The 7,571-nt window shown below is 40.5% G+C and overlaps 1 long non-coding RNA gene across 1 annotated transcript; it reads left to right on the top strand.

Moving 5' to 3' along the window:
* Positions 1-910: 910 nt before the first annotated feature.
* On the top strand, positions 911-4,690 carry LOC114296659 (uncharacterized). The gene is made up of 3 exons (XR_014336839.1): positions 911-1,004; positions 1,102-1,278; positions 4,085-4,690. It is a non-coding gene; the product is annotated as an uncharacterized LOC114296659 (long non-coding RNA).
* The last annotated feature ends 2,881 nt before the right edge of the window (positions 4,691-7,571 follow it).

A 7,571-nucleotide genomic window follows, 5' to 3' on the forward strand; every position in this document is an offset into this window, starting at 1 on the left:
TAAGTGGCGGGTGGTGGTGGTGAGTGGATGGATAACGGTAGCAGGTGGTGAGTGGTAGCGAGTGGGTGGTGGTGGCAGGTTGGTGGCGGGTGGTGGTGGTGGTGATGGTGGGTGGGTGACGGTGGCGGGTGGTAACGAGTGGGTGGTGGTGGTGATGGTGGCGGGTGGTGGTGGCAGGTGGGTGGCGGATGGCGGGTGGCGAGTGGTGATGGTGGGTGGGTGGGTGATAGTGGCGGGTGGTGGGTGGTGGTGGTGGTGGCAGGTGGGTGGCGGGGTAATGGTGGGTAGGTGGTGGATGGTGGTGGTAGTGGGTGGGTGGGTGGGTGGGTGACGGTGGCGGGTGGTAGGTGGTAACGAGTGGGTTGTGGTGGCGGGTGGTGGTGGCAGGTAGGTGGTGGGTGATGGTGGTGGTGGTGGTGGTGGTGGTGGTGGTGGTGGGTAGTGGGTGGTGGTGGCAGGTGAGCGGCAGGTGGCTGGTGATGGTGAGTGGCTGGTGGTGGCAGGTAGTGGATGGTGGTGGTGGCAGGTGGGTGGTGAGTGGTGATGGTGGGCTGTGGATGGTAGTGGCGAGTGGTGGGTGGTGGCAGGTGGATGGCAAGTGGGTGGTGGGTGATGGGTAGCGGTGGTGGTGGTGGGGGTGGGTGGTGGTGGCAGAAGACGGTGGTGGAAAATAGTGGCGGGTGGTGGCCAGTGTTGGATGGTAAAAAAAAAAAAACTGAAAACTCAAAATGGAAACACATTTTTTGTGTTTTCATTGTTTAGCCAAATTTATAAACTGAGACCACTGATTTATAAATCAAAAATTTTACCAAACAAGTTTTTTTTTGAGTTTTTTAAATTTTTATAAATATAAACAGAAAACTGAAAACGTAAGTGTTACCAAACGGCACCCAAGTGTTTGGACTTCTAATAGATTTTAATCATCAGACACTGGCTCGAAGGGCATCCATTGCCGGTACAACTCTACTTAACAGCGTCGGGCACAGGGAGGGAGATAAAAAACGGTACACACTCATACTCTTCCATTCTCTTCTCTCTGTCTCTCTCTCAAATTTTCCCTAAACACTTCTCATTTGGGGCATCTCTCTTTCTCTCTCTTAGATTTGCGAACAAGATTCAGCCAGGCCGAGTCAAGTTGCAGAGTTACTCTGACGAGTCGTCGCTCGGGTGGGAGACCAAGTCGAAGACAAGTCAGACCTCGTTTGGGTCAGCAGCAAAGACAAAGCATGGCGAGGTCGAGAGGAAGAAAGGAACTCCATGGAGAGAAGAATAACGCAGGTACATTTTCTAGGTTGTTTAGATCCTTTTCTTGGGGTCCAAACAGAGCATCTAGTATGTACATGAGTTTCTTGATTGAAATGTTTTTTTTTCCCTCTTTTTATTTTGTGTTTTATTAAGAAAGGCAATCAATTCTCAATTCTTTCGAGCATATATTATTTTCAGGTGCTTATCTTCTTTAAAATCTCCATATATACATTACCAAACACTCTTGCTCTCTTTCCTTCACTACCTCTGAAAGTGTTTTTGTCACTACCCTGGTTAGGGGTGAGCGTGGTCCAAATTGGACCGGATTGGGGTAAAACCAGGACCAATCCGTTATCTACGGTTCCTGAAAAATTAGAACCAATCCAATCCGTTTCAATCATGGAACCAATCCAAACCAATCCATTTAAATACGGATTGGATCGGTTTAGGACCACGGATTCACATAATTAAATAACAAAAAAATATATATATAACACTTTAATTTCATAAAAATATAAACATAGCACTATATTAGTTTCACAATAGCAACATCTATTTCTATAATAGCAACATATTGTTCTAGAATTTAAACAACCATAAGAAAACTGATTTCACCATAAGTATTTAAACTATTACAAATTAAAACTAAAAACTAACAAACAAAAGTAATAAAAGAAAATATTATACAGCTTTAGGTTTGAGTTTAGATTTTATATAAAATAAGAGAAGATACTATGGAGGAGGATGTATAATAAAAATATATACTATTTGTATACGGTCCGGATTGGTTCCAATCCAGAACCGTGGGGTTCAGTCCAAAACCAATCCGTATATTACAGATTTTTAATTCTTCAATCCGGAACCGAACCACGGATTTAAAAAACCAATCCAAACCTATCGGATTGGACTGGACTGGATCGGATTACGAATTTTACGGATTCCTTACTCAGCCTTAACCCTGGTCTCTCTCTCTCTCTCTCAGCCTAAGTAGTATTTAGTTTCGCACATGCCCTATAAGCATCAAAAGCCGATTGATTGTTAGGTGTTTGATTAAATTCCCCTTAGAAATCTTGTCTTTGTTAAAAGTTTTTTTATTTTTTATTTTTATTTTTTATTATTGGAGCGATAGATTGCGTTTTGAACATTATGAACTATTCTGAGAAATTGGTGACCAAAGTCGTGGTATCGTTTTCTCTTTGCTGGCTATTTAATCTAATTTTCCAATTCTTCAATGGAAATTTGATTTCTGTAACTGTTTCAAATTTTGTGCAATACTTATTTCATCCTGAAATCCTTAATATTATTGTGACGCATTTGATTTTGCCATCAAATAACATGACACTTTTTTGTTTTGCTTTGGGTATCATTTTTTCTATATGCACTATATAGCTTACTTTTTTAATGGTTATGTACATCCGGAATGAATAGCTAATTCAACATGGATTCACTCTCATTTTTAGGCTTGCTTTTAGGGTGGTTGGACTCTTTTTGGAGTAATTACTGAACCATAAATCTGGTTTTCATTAATAAAATAAAATAAAGTCGATGCTAATGCTTACAAAATTCGTTACATTTTAAAAAAAGTGATTATCATGATGAGTTTCTTCAAGATTGTGGTTCTTACTAGCATAAAAGTAGAGAATAGGTTCGCATGATTGATACATTATATTCTATAAATGTACACTAATTTAGAAGAATAAAAGTGCCGAGTTGTCCTTGCACGGTTGCCTACTGGTTATGAAACAGTTCAGTCCACCACTGTTCCTTCTAACTTATGTTTGTGCATGGATCTTAAGGTTACTAACACAATACGCCGGAAAAAGTGACTTATAATATTTTCTCATAGTATTTGAACCATTTGTTTTATTTTTTTCTTAAAATTGCTTTCTTGGGAGAAAATGGAAGTGGCATCTGTTGAGGGTAGTTTCCTATTTAATTATCGCATGCCACACTACAAGACTCTATTTGGTCTGTGCATGTCTGATGTGGATCACCAATGATTTCCAATAAGACCAATGAGACAACATATTGGTATATGTAAATTTTTTTTCTATTATTCTCCTAAAGTGAGGATATAGTTTAGTAGAAGCGGTTGATCACACCACTAATGATTTTATTGGCTTTCAAGTTGTAGAAAGCAGAAAATAATTAACAAAAATGCTGCCACAGCGAATGAAGAAAGCCATCACCGACAACCCAAAGAAACTCGCCAACTTAATTGACCTTGATTGACATTAGTTACTCACTTCAAAAAATGTTGTCACTTTACTTTTGTGTGGTAAAAGAAAATTTCCTTTGACTTATCAAAAATAAAAAATAAATTTCCCTAGATGTGTACTTTACATTTTCAGGAATTTGATAATGGAAAATTTTTAGGCTATGACAGGTTCATTTTCTCATACTTTAAACATTTGTCTCATTTTCTGCATTATTTTGGAAGGTCCATGTTGTGTTTATTGGTACAATAAATTTACAATGCTTATTGTTAAAAGAATTACAGACAACAATAAATTCACAATGCTTATTGATTGTTTTTATTTCTTCTTCTAGGTTGTTAAAAACTTCATCCCTAATTTTAGTTGTGACAATCATTACCGAGTCCTTTTTTTTTAAGTACCCAACAACTAAAATCTTGTAGCCTCTGTTGCCCTGTGATTTCAAGAAGTAACTGTGAAATTATGTATTAGCATTGCCTTTACATTTTGATCCTGAAGTGATAATATATGGGGTTTTTTTTTGCACATTTAGACAAGTTTGGATGGATGCATTACTCTCTCTGTCTCTCTCTCTCTCTCTCTCTCTTTTTATATCCTGACTGAGTTTTTTGTTTCTTGCTCAGGATCCAAATAACAAGAACTTGGTCAATTGTGATAAAAAGTTGAGGAGTATTTTGTTGGGTAAACCTCAAGTTGAGCTTGCTGAACTTTCTACACTAATCAAGCTGCATTTCCCAAAAGAGGCAAAGTGATTTTAACTATTTGAATTTAGGTGCTTATCTTCTTTAAATTCTCCTTATAAACATTACCAAACACTCTTGCTGCTTCACGTTGTGATAAATTAATTGGGGAGATATTTTTATGTTCCATTTTGTTACTGGCTAATTGGATTCAGCTTTTGATTTCCATTATATCATTTTTTAGCCAGTTTCTTATTTGAGTTTTTTATTTGGACTTATTGCTTCTCCTTATAATATCTCAACTCTGCACCCATATACCATGGCTGATAAGTACTTAAACATCCTAGAGTTGACCTTATTCTTGGCTGATTTTGTGGAATTACCTTCGTAGCATCTCAACTGCCAATTGTTACAAATGCACACATATCTCTCTACGTTAGTAGGAACTAAACCCAGGTACACCAGTTGTGCTCTCATATTATTCTAATTTCAGGCCTCCTTAACCACAATGCTGGGATGGCATTGCACATTGTAGACATCCCATTTTTGACCGTTCTCAAGACTTAGACGTCACCGCTTGAACACTCGGTGATCATCCGTGTTTGTGTTCGTCCTGAGTTCCCGGAGGTCTCGGCCACGCGCACCTTGCCTCAGGATCTCTCGACTCGACTGTTTTGTGTCTGGTTTTGCACCAAACACTTGTGCTTTGCCTGAAAGGGACAGGGGATGGCTTGTTGGCCATCCCTACAGATCACCGGCCATGGCTTGAGGCCACCGGCCATTGGTTTGTTGCCACCGGCCAAATGTTTAGCTGGCCGGCACTTTTTGTGGCTGGCCGACTATCTATTTTGGTCAAATTGCATTTTTTTGCCGGCCGACCATTGTTCATCTGCTTTTGCAGATATTTTTGTGCCAGCTGTGATAGCTGGCACCCACTTTTGCTCCCCTCCATATATGTGTATGGAGGGATTTCAACCTTGTTAGCTTGCCTTGGAAGCTTTACAAGGTTGAATCTTCTTTAAGAGGAAGCCTTTTCTCCCTCTTTGACAGGACAACATTTTTTTTTCAAAGCTTTGAGTTCTAGGGTTAGGGTTTGCATATCCTCCATCTTTATATCTCTCTCTCTCTCTCTCTCTCTCTCTCTCTCTTGTGTATTAGTGTGTGTTTTGTCTTACTTTTGCACACAAACACCTAGTCTTACACCTTTTCTTGGTTGCTGAGGGGCCAGAGGTCTATTCTTGGTGTTCTTGGGTAGTTTTGAGCTCAAAGAAGCAGCTGGTCCACCATTTGTGAAGAGGGTCTTCAAGGGTAACATTCTTGCTTTTTTTACCCCATTTTTGCATAGCTTTTTCGACTACCTTGCAACTATTTTTAGACTTGGTGTATAACATATAAAAGTCTTGTTTTTTGTCTACTCTAAATAGTTGTTTAAGAGTGTTTTGAGCTTTGAGGTTGTTTGACCCCTCTTAAGCCTTATTAGGCTCCATTTTTGTGCATTTTTGGTGAGCTCCGGGACCATTGTGTTTGGGCCTCCTCACCACTGAAATCTTAAGGGATTTTAGTGGTGAGGATGGTGCCTTGAGGTCCTAAGAAGAAGAGGGCCACCCCCTCTCCTTGTTGTCCTTGAAAAGGGCTATTTTTGCCTCTTGAGGGAGCATCTAGTTTAGGTTCATGTTGATCATGCCTTAACTGATTTTTGTGCTTATATTGCCATGATATAGCATTGTGTTAAGTTGGTTTAGACACACCTTGCATGCTTTGCATACATGTCTTGTAATGCCATGTTTTAGCCTTAATATGCTTTAGGTTTTTGACCCTTGTTCTAGCATGTTTTTGGCCAAGCTTTGTGAAGCTTTTGTGCTTGTTTCAGCATGCTAAAGTTCTGTTTTTGGTTGTTTTGGTCGACCATGACATGCATTGCATAGCCTCTTTGCATTCTTAGCTTGTGAACCTTAAGTGCATGAACCATGAGCATGCATTACTTGCATTATTTCAGTGGTTTGGAACCACTTACCATGCCATTTCAGTCCACTTAGCATGCTTGTATGCTTGCATTTCATGCCCCTCTAATGTGTTAAAAGGTTGTTGTCTTACGCCCTTTGTTTAGGCCCTTGTGCATGCTTGCATGTTTAGGTCACTTAGATGCCATCTAGGTGTATCCTTAGCCTTGCTTAGGCGTACCTTGGACCTGTTTTAAGTCCTCTTAGCCTTGTGAGGCTTGGTTGACTTAGCCATGGTTTAAGCCTCTTTGGGCTTGCCTTGAATCTTGGACCATTGTTGCATGTTTAGCTTGTCTTGTTTACTTGGTTTGGTACCTTTACTACATGATTTTCAGAGCTTTATATACATGCCATCTGTCCATGTTTGCATCCTCTTAAGTGTGCTTGAGAGTTGTCTCTATATGCCTAAGTGCTGGTCCTTGTGTGCATGCATGTTTGTATGTCATTTTGACTTCATTTTTGAGCATGTTGGCCACTGTTTTGGGCTTAGTGTAGAGCTGCCTAACTAGTGTAAGTCCCTCCTTTGCATGGCCGTTGCATGCTCACCTTGTATGTTGTTGCATATTTGTGTGTTGTTGCATGATTGAAGTTGCATGATTGAATGAAGTCACATGCTTGCTTGCATGCTCGAACACTCACATTGTATCTTGCATACTTGTTGGTTGCATTGCTTCATGCCTTGCATGCCTTGCATGATTGTTGTATGCCTTGTATACTTCTTTGCATTTCCATGATTGCATGCTAGCTCACATGCCTAGGTTGCATCACATTGGCATTAGCTCCTTGGGCCATCACGCATTGAAATGCGTGATTGGTGGTCCGAGAATCGAGAACCATGTCCTTTTGAGTCATAAACATGATAAGGGATGTGGTGGTGCACACATCTGCTTGAAATGCATTGCCATGCCAAGTTTTGCCCTCTACTGCTGTCAAAAACAGATTCTGCAGGAAGCTTTGGTCGGCCGGCCCTCTCCAGTGCCGACCGGCCATCCATCAATGGCCGATAGCTTGAACAAGTGGTCGGTGATCATTCCCTTTGGCCGGTGACCAATTCCATTAGCCGGTGGTGTTCCACAGCACTCAGAGAAGCAACCCTGGGACTTGTACAGTTTTCAGAGGAGGATAACAGTCAAAGCAGAGGCAACTTGTGCATGACAGTGGCTTTCCGAGCGAAGCCGAACATGCATTGTATTGGGCCCTCTTCCCGAGGTTGTTTACTGTTTTATTAGATTAATTAATTTGATAACTAGTTTAATTGGTCTGTAATATTTAATTAGCTTGTAGGTTAGTTAATTGTATTATTCTTTCGGTCCCTCCGAGCGAGGGCAAATTTGTAATAAGTGTGGGTGCGTGTGTGCATGTCTTCCAACCCCCACTTCTTTCTCTCTTTTACTTACCTACTTTTGATGGTTAGTATTAGGGCATGTTTA

The sequence above is a fragment of the Camellia sinensis genome, chromosome 1, assembly GCF_055761805.1.
Source record: "Camellia sinensis isolate YWXY chromosome 1, ASM5576180v1, whole genome shotgun sequence".
NCBI classification, from domain to species: Eukaryota; Viridiplantae; Streptophyta; class Magnoliopsida; order Ericales; family Theaceae; genus Camellia; species Camellia sinensis.